At 45.1% G+C, this 14,766-nt stretch overlaps 1 protein-coding gene and 1 long non-coding RNA gene across 2 annotated transcripts in view; both read left to right on the top strand.

The window, feature by feature from the left end:
- The window catches only part of LOC110831796 (protein takeout), a gene marked incomplete at its 5' end in the record, with an annotated part of 98,255 nt that overhangs the window by 21,335 nt on the left and 62,154 nt on the right, over positions 1-14,766 (top strand). The window lies entirely within an intron of this gene.
- Positions 2,996-6,164, top strand: LOC110831798 (uncharacterized). Its single transcript, XR_002543711.2, has 3 exons — positions 2,996-3,222; positions 5,046-5,232; positions 5,965-6,164. It is a non-coding gene; the product is annotated as an uncharacterized LOC110831798 (long non-coding RNA).

The following is a 14,766-nucleotide window of genomic DNA, read 5'->3' as shown; positions in this document are numbered from 1 at the left end:
TAAATAATAATAAGATGAGGTGGTCTAGCGGTTAGAACGCTGGCCTTGTAATCCTGGGGTCTCGGGTTCGATTTCCGGCGGTGCCCGAATTTATAACTTGTGTTGGGCAAGGCCGTGGTCTAGGCAACACGGAGTTTTCCTCCGTGGCATCCCGACAATTACTCCATTCACACACAGAAGAAGGCAATGGCAAACCACTTCTGGATCATCTGCCAAGAACGTATATGAACAGGTCCCAGTCCGAGAAAAGGATGGAAGGGTCCTGTTCATATGGACCTGTCGTCAGACAGAACACTAAATAATAATATTAAAAGTGTTTCTACAGAACAGTTGAGGAACTGAAGTTTACGCACGATGGAAAGTCCAAATATGGTTATTGTCTTCTGGATTGTAGCAGTATACCAACGTTTTAGAGGTCCCTACTGCCTCCATCACCAGGGCTACAACCCAGAAGACAACCATCTTCAGACTCACCGCCGTGAAACCTAAAATCCACCATGAAAAGTGTTCTTCGGTTGTCCTGGACGAGTTCTTCCATTGGTGAATTCCGCGAAGTTGTGAAATGAAGATGGCTGTCTCCCAGGTTGTTGTCACTCAGGGCGATGACCTGAAGATGGAGGCAGCAAGCACCTATGAAACGTCGATAGGGATATACCAGGTTACGCGGTGCAACAGTCCGGACGAGAGCCATCTTCGTACCCCTCCCTTCCCGTGAAAACTTCATCTGATTTTTTAATTCGTGATTGATGACTTTGGATCCTCTTGTACGTGAAAGCAGGCGATGGACGAACCGGGACCTCCAATATAAATTTCCGATCGAATTATAAGATGACAACATAGAAACCGCGTTTGTTTTGACTCGAAAACCGCAAAACATACGAAAAGTTATGTTGAGCATAAAATGTGTTTTTCATATTTGCATGCAAATTTTGTTCGAAACGTTTTTTCCAGCTGTTGGAGGTCACAGTAACATGTCTGCTCTCCGACAACAAATGTCATTTACGGCCAAACTGACACAAAGAAGGCGAAGTTGATAGTTGAGCTTTCAAAGTTGTATTTGCGGTCACGTCGAAAACATGGCTTTCGTGAACTATCGATTGCAAGTCCGACAAAATGAAAGGTCGATTCCAAAATCGATTTAACTGAGATAAGACATTTTATTTACGAGGTTAGAATCGTCTGAGTGGACGATGTAAATTCGAAACTTTGCGTTTCCCTATAGTAAATATAAATCACGTGATAGATGTGCATGAAATTTGGTATGAGCGCCAAGTCATTTACTTTCAGTTCTGATGAAAGTTGTTTCTCTGCGCACGTTCAACATGAGAACGACACCAGCGCCACATTAATCTTTCGTGATATAAAAATTAAAAAAAAAGTTTTCCGGTTGAGGAATTCTTTGTAGAATTAATGAATTATCGTAGCTGTGAAATTGAACATTCTGTATGAAATTTTATGACGACTAAATGAATGTCGTTAAATGAATATTAGGATTTCGGGTTCTTTCTGGGTTTACCATGTATACATATGTGAAGCGAAGTGGAATTCGCTAGTTTTTTTCACAAGCTTCTGTTATTCTTATCGGGCGTGTTTATAACCGCACGTTCGATGACGTCAATGCAATGAACGGTGAAGTGAGATACTGATTAGCATGCCGCACGTCACGCGGTCTACCTGCAAGAGAGTGGGGGGAGGGGAGAGGAACTAACATTGTTTCCCTCACAACAACTTCGAACTTAATTTCAGTCACAGCCTCACGGAAATTAACATAGACCAATCACTTTTCGCAAAATAATAAGCCAAAGGCAGAAAGGAAGATTAAAAAAAGTTATGCCAAGGTCACGGTTGGCTTTCGTTCGTCTTTTGCAGGCCAGGAAGTCGTGCCTTCATTTTCACATGATGTGTGGAATGTGTGTACGTTTGTATTGTACGTATTAGAACGTGTTCTATAAACTTCAGCTTATGTTTCGTATGAACCAGTAGTATAAGTAAATATATCTGAAGAAATATTCAAACTTTAAGCCTTATTTCATTATAGATAGCCGTAACCAACCAGATGGCTTACGGATCCTGAAGGTTCATCACCGAATTAACCAAAGCCCTCCACCGGACCCTGTCCTGGGCCAACAAAATCCAGTCTCCTTCAACTCCTATCTCCCATAGATCCCGCCTGAGATTATCCTCCCATCTACGTCTAGGTCTCCCCAGTGGTCTCTTCCCCTCAGGCTTCCCAACTAATACCCGGTGCACACCTCTTGTCCCATCCATGCGCGCTACATGCCCAGCCCATCTCATTCTTCTCGACTTAATCACCCTGACAATATTGGGGGAGCAGTACAGATTTTTAAGCTCGTCATTGTGCAGTTTTCTCCACGCCCCATCGTCTTCCCTCTTAGGCCCAAATATCCTCCTCAACACCCGATTCTCAAACACCTGCAACCTGTGTTCCTCCCTCTGAGTGAGAGACCATGTTTCGCACCCACACAAAACAACAGTCCCTTCGCTTTGTGTTGTGAACAAAGTTATTTGTGTCAAAGTGACACACAACAAACATTTAGGTATCACGTGGTTGCGACACGTGTGTCAATATACTATCAGGTACGTGATAAGACGACACGTAAGGAGTGTGTCGGCCCTTCAGGCGCCGTGTCCGTGAGGTTCATGGCTTCCGCTGTCCTTTTCGACGGTCAGCAACAACCTCTGAAACGTCGGTCAATTTCTACACACATCGGAATATCGGAGAAGACAGTCATCTTCTGAAGTAAATGAAACCTGTAAAAACAATTAACATGCAAACATTTGTCTGCTTTCTTCAAGGAGGAACATGTGGGCCGGATTGATTCTGCCGTTATCTGTGACGTACCGGGCGCTGATACATAAGAAAGGAACGTGTATGAATGGCGCTTAAGAAATGTGTGACTATCGATCAGTTTCGAGACTAATCGCTGATTGGAGAGATCGTCAGAAGTTGCTATTAATTAACTCGAGGACAACCGGAGTTACGGCCACACGCTGTAGAGCGCTAGTCGTGTTTCGACGAGGAAACTGCTCTTTGGCTCGAGGCCATTCAGTTCCTCCCGGAATCGAGCGACGTGGATAGCACGCGCTTATTACAATCAAATAAAGCTTTAGATCAGCCCTGAACGAAAGGATTTCGTCTGTGTGGAGAACTACAAACGATCTGCGCGCTGTCTGGACTTTGGTCAGATTGTTAAATTACAGGTAGGCCTTACTTTGACGACTGTCGAATATTTCGGGATGAAAGTGACTTTCTACACATCCCTTGACATTATCACGTGAAGTTGGATAAGATTTGTAAGGTATGCAGCAAGAATCTCACACACAAATTTGTATACAACATTTTAGCCGAAACGTCTGAATGTAAAAGGCAGCTTGGTAGATACGGGCATAGATGGGAAGGTGGTGTTACAATGGATTTAAATATTCTTTCTTTTATTACTCTGTGATAATAATAAAATACCATACAAATTACAAATCTCGTAAGTATGCAATTTCGTACAACCTAATGTTAGTTTCAAGGTCCCAATGTTCTCCCCAGTAATTTGTTCACAGACAACCATAGTTTGTTTGTTTCAGAGTGAAAACCCTTTCTCACGAATTTTTATCAAGAGGTGCGATGTATCTAGAGGTCTGTTATATTACGTTATATTTTAAGGACGTTACGTAAAGCTAAGATGTTCTTAGTTAAATGTCCCTAGAATTTAATATGCTCTCTGTATCTTCGTATGTCGTTTTGATTTTGTTATTGTCGTTCTAAAATGTTTTAACTTTGCCTTGCATTCGAAGGATTAATTAAGTATATTGAAATTGTAACCTAAATTTCATCTCCGTTTTAATAACGAGACGTGAGGACGTGTCAAAATTTATATTTGCCCTTTTGTGAAATGGTTTGTAAAGACATTAAAACCAAGTTTCAACAGAATTTTTGTTTTATGGTTCTAAAATGATAGAGGTTAATCTTACACACTAACCGTTTCACATAATACAGGGTTAGTCTAAATGATGTTGCCGATTTGAAACACATGTTACTCACGTTTAATGAAATTCAGATGGACAAATTTGGTACCGTTGGAAAGAGAAACTCTCCAAGTTTATGTTGGTATACTTCGCGGCCGCGTAGTAACATTGTTCGCCGCCAGAGGCGATATGAAAGAAAATGGCTGCCATCGAAGACAGGGTAGCCTTTTGTGTCGTGGATTTCCACGTTCACCGGTCTGTTCAACGGCATTTCCGAACCAAGTTTGCGGCAGATCAACCCAGTGGGTTTACAATTCATAAATGGTATTTCGAATTTAAGAAAGCGACTGATCTTAGACTAGCCCTGATATAAGACAACTTAAGAAATGTTCGCATTGCGTTAACAGTTCTGGCGCGTTCGATGTTGTCAGTTCGTGGGAGCCCGTCTTCTCCATTAGAACGTAAATTTTGCTTTTGGAAACTTGATAATTGTCTCAGTTTGATGATATCTACGTGTTTACCCAGGGACAAATCTCTCGCGATTAAATATCACTTCATATTCTTAGAAACTCCCGTGGATCTTCATGAAAATTGCCTGTCATTGTCGTCCGAATTTAATAAAAATATCGGTGTAACTGGATTGAAGGGGTCAGCTGAATGGAAAACTGTGGATTCCGAAAGCAAATCTTTATACAACGCTTAACAGAAACGAAGATTCTGATTTACATTGAAGTGATTCGTAACCCTTTGAAGCAGAATTTTGTCTAAATGGTATTTAAAGGATTCAGTCCGTACCGCGAAGAAAACACTTCAAGTCATCATTACAGAGATCAACTGGTTAACGCTGTTTAAGGAAATAATCGCTGTTTATTGTGAGAATCTTACGAAATGCGGAGTTAGTGATTATTTAAAGCACTTGGGACACGAGCTTTACCGTCGAGCTTTAAACAGGTATGAAGTGTACCGATGAGGTCACACTTCAATGGCCTTACTTCCGTGACGGAATATAATTCCGATGCGTGTTTGATTGAATGCGGTCCAATTTCTTCAGCGTTCTGTGTTGGCAGATGGATCGAACTGTGTTTCTCGTGCTGTCTGCGCTCCTTTACGTCATTCTGGCGACAAAGGAGACTGCTCAGACCGACTGCCAGGTGGTCAGATGCGCCGGAGTTGAAGAAGGAATGTGTCCCGGAAAATACACTCCGGCTGACCCCAGTGTCGGCAAATGTTGTTCATCTTGCTTGGTGTTCAAAGGTATTACGCAAGCCTGTGCTTTGGCATCACTGAAATGCTTAATCGTGATTGTATCACCGACATAATTCACTCTAGGATATAAGACGGGAATATGAAAATAGTCCTGAGGGAGCCCACGTCCAAGTTTAGTCGAAAGCGGTGCTGAACCTTCAGGATTTACCGCACCAGCGTTAGTTATTCAAGTTTGCCAACCTTTCTGGGACCCCAGGGAACTTTGAAATATATAACGAGGGCGAAATTTTTTTCTAAGTTATATACAGGGTGATTAAAAACCTGATATTATTAAAACGGAAGATTATTTGGATCAGAAAATGTCAATTAATGATTCGCCACCGGTTCCGAGTTACGACGTTTTACTTCAATTTCACTTTTATTAATCGAGTCTCGGTTTTTTTACATCTAAACAATTTATTTTAACACAACATGTCTTCTTGTTTTATTATTTTCAGTTATAGAAACAAAAGAATTTCCCTTTGCAGTATTTTAAATCTTAGTATGGAAATATGATTTTTTTTTTATTAATTTTCTGTTCGTGTGGTTGGGACTTATCAGCGCATGCGCCGTGATAGTCCCTGTTTCCCCTCATATAACGATACGCCACTGGGATCCAGATGTTGACGCTGATAACTTCAGTGCGACAAGTTTGAATCATCCTGTATCTGACTGAGGCGCTGGACATCACTTGGCGTGGAGAAAGCGCATTCTTTCTCTCACTTTCTTTTTCATTTTCAGAGTTGGGGGAGTCGTGTGTGTCGAATAATTTCGCTATGCAGTTCTTGTGCCAGAGTCCGTACGTCTGCAAGAACGACGTGTGTTCGGAGTGACTTTAACGTGATCGGACACACATTGGCGCCTGTGCGAATGAACTTGCTTGGAGCTGCACACGATTAAAATGTATTTCAGCTTCTAAAATATACGTTTCATTCGCAGAAGCGAGTGTACTTATTCGGAATCTTGGGTTCGCGTCTCTTCGTATGTGCGTGATTTTATTCTGGTAAACGTCTCCTACTTAAGTACGTAGTGCAGATCCCCTTTTGATAAGCTAATAATCGCTCCACCAGTCAATAAATCCCCAATTTGTGTTGGAACCCGATACTTCATTGCCGTGTTCGCAAGAAACCGCTATTTGTGAATCATGTAATCCCAGTCCACACGCTCGCCCTGTTCATTTTAAACCAATTTTAATATTATCTCCCATCGGCGACCCCAGCAGTCACCCGGCTCAAGATATGGGTTTGGTGGCTTTGACTCTGGGGTCCAGGGTTCGAATCCAGATCGAGTCGTGGATGTCTGCAATTGTCTTTCTGTTTCGTGCTGTCATGTGTAGGGGCAGACTCCTTGACCGAAGAGTACTACGAAATGTCGGAAACGGTTCAAAATTCGTATAAGGAGCCCGAGGTTTTTTTTCGAGAAGTGTAGGGCCAAATGGGACTAGAATGCCTAATATTTGATGGAGGGGTAAAAATTATGAAACGCCTTACGAAGATTTCTCCAGCCTCCTCCTTATTTCCGTGCTTTGTATTATCTTCAGGACCCTTTTCTCTATCTTCCTCGTCGTGTTTTTTCCTTTTTTGTACAGGAAACCAAGTTTCACACCCATTCAAACAAGACACGAAATTATTTAAGTAAAATTTGAGGTTTTCGCAGCGGTGAGTATGAAGATTTCTGTCTTCTGGGTTGTTGCGCTGTGTAGTCTGGCGATGTTAACCAACGTTTCAGAGGTCATACTGCCTCCGTCATCAGGGCGGTAAGTATGAAGATTTCTGTCTTCTGGGTTGTTGCGCTGTGTAGTCTGGTCGATGTTAATCAACGTTTCGGAGGTCATACTGCCTCCATCATCAGGGCGATGGGTATGAAGATTTCTGTCTTCTGGGTTGTTACGCTGTGTAGTCTGGTCGATGTTAACCAACGTTTCGGAGGTCATACTGCCTCCATCATCAGGGCGATGAGTATGAAGATTTCTGTCTTCTGGGTTGTTGCGCTGTGTAGTCTGGCGATGTTAACCAACGTTTCAGAGGTCATACTGCCTCCGTCATCAGGGCGGTAAGTATGAAGATTTCTGTCTTCTGGGTTGTTGCACCGTGTAGTCTGGTCGATGTTAACCAACGTTTCGGAGGTCATACTGCCTCCATCATCAGGGCGATGAGTATGAAGATTTCTGTCTTCTGGGTTGTTGCGCCGTGTAGTCTGGTCGATGTTAACCAACGTTTCAGAGGTCATACTGCCTCCATCATCAGGGCGATGAGTATGAAGATTTCTGTCTTCTGGGTTGTTGCGCTGTGTAGTCTGGTCGATGTTAACCAACGTTTCAGAGGTCATACTGCCTCCATCATCAGAGTATGAAGATTTCTGTCTTCTGGGTTGTTGCGCTGTGTAGTCTGGTCGATGTTAACCAACGTTTCAGAGGTCATACTGCCTCCATCATCAGGGCGATGAGTATGAAGATTTCTGTCTTCTGGGTTGTTGCGCCGTGTAGTCTGGTCGATGTTAACCAACGTTTCAGAGGTCATACTGCCTCCATCATCAGAGTATGAAGATTTCTGTCTTCTGGGTTGTTGCGCTGTGTAGTCTGGTCGATGTTAACCAACGTTTCAGAGGTCATACTGCCTCCATCATCAGGGCGATGAGTATGAAGATTTCTGTCTTCTGGGTTGTTGCGCCGTGTAGTCTGGTCGATGTTAACCAACGTTTCAGAGGTCATACTGCCTCCATCATCAGGGCGATGGGTATGAAGATTTCTGTCTTCTGGGTTGTTACGCTGTGTAGTCTGGTCGATGTTAACCAACGTTTCGGAGGTCATACTGCCTCCATCATCAGGGCGATGAGTATGAAGATTTCTGTCTTCTGGGTTGTTGCGCTGTGTAGTCTGGTCGATGTTAACCAACGTTTCAGAGGTCATACTGCCTCCATCATCAGGGCGATGGGTATGAAGATTTCTGTCTTCTGGGTTGTTGCGCTGTGTAGTCTGGTCGATGTTAACCAACGTTTCAGAGGTCATACTGCCTCCATCATCAGGGCGATGAGTATGAAGATTTCTGTCTTCTGGGTTGTTGCGCTGTGTAGTCTGGTCGATGTTAACCAACGTTTCGGAGGTCATACTGCCTCCATCATCAGGGCGATGAGTATGAAGATTTCTGTCTTCTGGGTTGTTGCGCTGTGTAGTCTGGTCGATGTTAACCAACGTTTCAGAGGTCATACTGCCTCCATCATCAGGGCGATGGGTATGAAGATTTCTGTCTTCTGGGTTGTTGCGCCGTGTAGTCTGGTCGATGTTAACCAACGTTTCAGAGGTCATACTGCCTCCGTCATCAGGGCGATGAGTATGAAGAATTCTGTCTTCTGGGTTGTTGCGCTGTGTAGTCACGTAGACGTTTATCAACGTTTCGGAGATCATACTGCCTCCGTCATCAGGGCGATGAGTATGAAGAATTCTGTCTTCTGGGTTGTTGCGCTGTGTAGTCTGGTCGATGTTAACCAACGTTTCAGAGGTCATACTGCCTCCATCATCAGGGCGATGGGTATGAAGAATTCTGTCTTCTGGGTTGTTGCGCTGTGTAGTCTGGTCGATGTTAACCAACGTTTCAGAGGTCATACTGCCTCCATCATCAGGGCGATGAGTATGAAGATTTCTGTCTTCTGGGTTGTTGCGCTGTGTAGTCTGGTCGATGTTAACCAACGTTTCAGAGGTCATACTGCCTCCATCATCAGGGCGATGAGTATGAAGATTTCTGTCTTCTGGGTTGTTGCGCTGTGTAGTCTGGTCGATGTTAACCAACGTTTCAGAGGTCATACTGCCTCCATCATCAGGGCGATGAGTATGAAGATTTCTGTCTTCTGGGTTGTTGCGCTGTGTAGTCTGGTCGATGTTAACCAACGTTTCAGAGGTCATACTGCCTCCATCATCAGGGCGATGAGTATGAAGATTTCTGTCTTCTGGGTTGTTGCGCTGTGTAGTCTGGTCGATGTTAACCAACGTTTCAGAGGTCATACTGCCTCCATCATCAGGGCGATGAGTATGAAGAATTCTGTCTTCTGGGTTGTTGCGCTGTGTAGTCTGGTCGATGTTAACCAACGTTTCAGAGGTCATACTGCCTCCATCATCAGGGCGATGAGTATGAAGATTTCTGTCTTCTGGGTTGTTGCGCTGTGTAGTCTGGTCGATGTTAACCAACGTTTCAGAGGTCATACTGCCTCCATCATCAGGGCGATGAGTATGAAGATTTCTGTCTTCTGGGTTGTTGCGCTGTGTAGTCTGGTCGATGTTAACCAACGTTTCAGAGGTCATACTGCCTCCATCATCAGGGCGATGAGTATGAAGAATTCTGTCTTCTGGGTTGTTGCGCTGTGTAGTCTGGTCGATGTTAACCAACGTTTCAGAGGTCATACTGCCTCCATCATCAGGGCGATGAGTATGAAGATTTCTGTCTTCTGGGTTGTTGCGCTGTGTAGTCTGGTCGATGTTAACCAACGTTTCAGAGGTCATACTGCCTCCATCATCAGGGCGATGAGTATGAAGATTTCTGTCTTCTGGGTTGTTGCGCTGTGTAGTCTGGTCGATGTTAACCAACGTTTCAGAGGTCATACTGCCTCCATCATCAGGGCGATGGGTATGAAGATTTCTGTCTTCTGGGTTGTTGCGCTGTGTAGTCTGGTCGATGTTAACCAACGTTTCAGAGGTCATACTGCCTCCATCATCAGGGCGATGAGTATGAAGATTTCTGTCTTCTGGGTTGTTGCGCTGTGTAGTCTGGTCGATGTTAACCAACGTTTCAGAGGTCATACTGCCTCCATCATCAGGGCGATGAGTATGAAGATTTCTGTCTTCTGGGTTGTTGCGCTGTGTAGTCTGGTCGATGTTAACCAACGTTTCAGAGGTCATACTGCCTCCATCATCAGGGCGATGAGTATGAAGAATTCTGTCTTCTGGGTTGTTGCGCTGTGTAGTCTGGTCGATGTTAACCAACGTTTCAGAGGTCATACTGCCTCCATCATCAGGGCGATGAGTATGAAGATTTCTGTCTTCTGGGTTGTTGCGCTGTGTAGTCTGGTCGATGTTAACCAACGTTTCAGAGGTCATACTGCCTCCATCATCAGGGCGATGAGTATGAAGATTTCTGTCTTCTGGGTTGTTGCGCTGTGTAGTCTGGTCGATGTTAACCAACGTTTCAGAGGTCATACTGCCTCCGTCATCAGGGCGATGAGTATGAAGAATTCTGTCTTCTGGGTTGTTGCGCTGTGTAGTCTGGTCGATGTTAACCAACGTTTCAGAGGTCATACTGCCTCCATCATCAGGGCGATGGGTATGAAGATTTCTGTCTTCTGGGTTGTTGCGCTGTGTAGTCTGGTCGATGTTAACCAACGTTTCAGAGGTCATACTGCCTCCATCATCAGGGCGATGAGTATGAAGATTTCTGTCTTCTGGGTTGTTGCGCTGTGTAGTCTGGTCGATGTTAACCAACGTTTCAGAGGTCATACTGCCTCCATCATCAGGGCGATGGGTATGAAGATTTCTGTCTTCTGGGTTGTTGCGCCGTGTAGTCTGGTCGATGTTAACCAACGTTTCAGAGGTCATACTGCCTCCATCATCAGGGCGATGGGTATGAAGATTTCTGTCTTCTGGGTTGTTGCGCTGTGTAGTCTGGTCGATGTTAACCAACGTTTCAGAGGTCATACTGCCTCCATCATCAGGGCGATGAGTATGAAGATTTCTGTCTTCTGGGTTGTTGCGCTGTGTAGTCTGGTCGATGTTAACCAACGTTTCAGAGGTCATACTGCCTCCATCATCAGGGCGATGAGTATGAAGATTTCTGTCTTCTGGGTTGTTGCGCTGTGTAGTCTGGTCGATGTTAACCAACGTTTCAGAGGTCATACTGCCTCCATCATCAGGGCGATGAGTATGAAGATTTCTGTCTTCTGGGTTGTTGCGCTGTGTAGTCTGGTCGATGTTAACCAACGTTTCAGAGGTCATACTGCCTCCATCATCAGGGCGATGAGTATGAAGATTTCTGTCTTCTGGGTTGTTGCGCTGTGTAGTCTGGTCGATGTTAACCAACGTTTCAGAGGTCATACTGCCTCCATCATCAGGGCGATGAGTATGAAGATTTCTGTCTTCTGGGTTGTTGCGCTGTGTAGTCTGGTCGATGTTAACCAACGTTTCAGAGGTCATACTGCCTCCATCATCAGGGCGATGAGTATGAAGATTTCTGTCTTCTGGGTTGTTGCGCTGTGTAGTCTGGTCGATGTTAACCAACGTTTCAGAGGTCATACTGCCTCCATCATCAGGGCGATGGGTATGAAGATTTCTGTCTTCTGGGTTGTTGCGCTGTGTAGTCTGGTCGATGTTAACCAACGTTTCAGAGGTCATACTGCCTCCATCATCAGGGCGATGAGTATGAAGATTTCTGTCTTCTGGGTTGTTGCGCTGTGTAGTCTGGTCGATGTTAACCAACGTTTCAGAGGTCATACTGCCTCCGTCATCAGGGCGATGAGTATGAAGAATTCTGTCTTCTGGGTTGTTGCGCTGTGTAGTCTGGTCGATGTTAACCAACGTTTCAGAGGTCATACTGCCTCCATCATCAGGGCGATGAGTATGAAGATTTCTGTCTTCTGGGTTGTTGCGCTGTGTAGTCTGGTCGATGTTAACCAACGTTTCAGAGGTCATACTGCCTCCGTCATCAGGGCGATGAGTATGAAGAATTCTGTCTTCTGGGTTGTTGCGCTGTGTAGTCTGGTCGATGTTAACCAACGTTTCAGAGGTCATACTGCCTCCATCATCAGGGCGATGGGTATGAAGATTTCTGTCTTCTGGGTTGTTGCGCTGTGTAGTCTGGTCGATGTTAACCAACGTTTCAGAGGTCATACTGCCTCCATCATCAGGGCGATGGGTATGAAGATTTCTGTCTTCTGGGTTGTTGCGCTGTGTAGTCTGGTCGATGTTAACCAACGTTTCAGAGGTCATACTGCCTCCATCATCAGGGCGATGAGTATGAAGATTTCTGTCTTCTGGGTTGTTGCGCTGTGTAGTCTGGTCGATGTTAACCAACGTTTCAGAGGTCATACTGCCTCCATCATCAGGGCGATGAGTATGAAGATTTCTGTCTTCTGGGTTGTTGCGCTGTGTAGTCTGGTCGATGTTAACCAACGTTTCAGAGGTCATACTGCCTCCGTCATCAGGGCGATGAGTATGAAGAATTCTGTCTTCTGGGTTGTTGCGCTGTGTAGTCTGGTCGATGTTAACCAACGTTTCAGAGGTCATACTGCCTCCATCATCAGGGCGATGGGTATGAAGATTTCTGTCTTCTGGGTTGTTGCGCTGTGTAGTCTGGTCGATGTTAACCAACGTTTCAGAGGTCATACTGCCTCCATCATCAGGGCGATGAGTATGAAGATTTCTGTCTTCTGGGTTGTTGCGCTGTGTAGTCTGGTCGATGTTAACCAACGTTTCAGAGGTCATACTGCCTCCATCATCAGGGCGATGAGTATGAAGATTTCTGTCTTCTGGGTTGTTGCGCTGTGTAGTCTGGTCGATGTTAACCAACGTTTCAGAGGTCATACTGCCTCCGTCATCAGGGCGATGAGTATGAAGAATTCTGTCTTCTGGGTTGTTGCGCTGTGTAGTCTGGTCGATGTTAACCAACGTTTCAGAGGTCATACTGCCTCCATCATCAGGGCGATGGGTATGAAGATTTCTGTCTTCTGGGTTGTTGCGCTGTGTAGTCTGGTCGATGTTAACCAACGTTTCAGAGGTCATACTGCCTCCATCATCAGGGCGATGGGTATGAAGATTTCTGTCTTCTGGGTTGTTGCGCTGTGTAGTCTGGTCGATGTTAACCAACGTTTCGGAGGTCATACTGCCTCCATCATCAGGGCGATGAGTATGAAGATTTCTGTCTTCTGGGTTGTTACGCTGTGTAGTCTGGTCGATGTTAACCAACGTTTCGGAGGTCATACTGCCTCCATCATCAGGGCGATGAGTATGAAGATTTCTGTCTTCTGGGTTGTTGCGCTGTGTAGTCTGGTCGATGTTAACCAACGTTTCAGAGGTCATACTGCCTCCGTCATCAGGGCGATGAGTATGAAGAATTCTGTCTTCTGGGTTGTTGCGCTGTGTAGTCTGGTCGATGTTAACCAACGTTTCAGAGGTCATACTGCCTCCATCATCAGGGCGATGGGTATGAAGATTTCTGTCTTCTGGGTTGTTGCGCTGTGTAGTCTGGTCGATGTTAACCAACGTTTCAGAGGTCATACTGCCTCCATCATCAGGGCGATGAGTATGAAGATTTCTGTCTTCTGGGTTGTTGCGCTGTGTAGTCTGGTCGATGTTAACCAACGTTTCAGAGGTCATACTGCCTCCATCATCAGGGCGATGGGTATGAAGATTTCTGTCTTCTGGGTTGTTGCGCTGTGTAGTCTGGTCGATGTTAACCAACGTTTCAGAGGTCATACTGCCTCCATCATCAGGGCGATGGGTATGAAGATTTCTGTCTTCTGGGTTGTTGCGCTGTGTAGTCTGGTCGATGTTAACCAACGTTTCAGAGGTCATACTGCCTCCATCATCAGGGCGATGAGTATGAAGATTTCTGTCTTCTGGGTTGTTGCGCTGTGTAGTCTGGTCGATGTTAACCAACGTTTCAGAGGTCATACTGCCTCCATCATCAGGGCGATGAGTATGAAGATTTCTGTCTTCTGGGTTGTTGCGCTGTGTAGTCTGGTCGATGTTAACCAACGTTTCAGAGGTCATACTGCCTCCATCATCAGGGCGATGAGTATGAAGATTTCTGTCTTCTGGGTTGTTGCGCTGTGTAGTCTGGTCGATGTTAACCAACGTTTCAGAGGTCATACTGCCTCCATCATCAGGGCGATGAGTATGAAGATTTCTGTCTTCTGGGTTGTTGCGCTGTGTAGTCTGGTCGATGTTAACCAACGTTTCAGAGGTCATACTGCCTCCATCATCAGGGCGATGAGTATGAAGATTTCTGTCTTCTGGGTTGTTGCGCTGTGTAGTCTGGTCGATGTTAACCAACGTTTCAGAGGTCATACTGCCTCCATCATCAGGGCGATGAGTATGAAGATTTCTGTCTTCTGGGTTGTTGCGCTGTGTAGTCTGGTCGATGTTAACCAACGTTTCAGAGGTCATACTGCCTCCATCATCAGGGCGATGGGTATGAAGATTTCTGTCTTCTGGGTTGTTGCGCTGTGTAGTCTGGTCGATGTTAACCAACGTTTCAGAGGTCATACTGCCTCCATCATCAGGGCGATGAGTATGAAGATTTCTGTCTTCTGGGTTGTTGCGCTGTGTAGTCTGGTCGATGTTAACCAACGTTTCAGAGGTCATACTGCCTCCGTCATCAGGGCGATGAGTATGAAGAATTCTGTCTTCTGGGTTGTTGCGCTGTGTAGTCTGGTCGATGTTAACCAACGTTTCAGAGGTCATACTGCCTCCATCATCAGGGCGATGAGTATGAAGATTTCTGTCTTCTGGGTTGTTGCGCTGTGTAGTCTGGTCGATGTTAACCAACGTTTCAGAGGTCATAC

The sequence above is a fragment of the Zootermopsis nevadensis genome, unplaced genomic scaffold (assembly GCF_977971745.1).
Source record: "Zootermopsis nevadensis isolate Lab colony 2312 unplaced genomic scaffold, Znev_1.0 Znev_ptg000028l, whole genome shotgun sequence".
NCBI classification, from domain to species: Eukaryota; Metazoa; Arthropoda; class Insecta; order Blattodea; family Termopsidae; genus Zootermopsis; species Zootermopsis nevadensis.
Note: the sequence above shows the minus strand (reverse complement) of the source record. Positions and strands in the feature narration are given on the sequence as shown.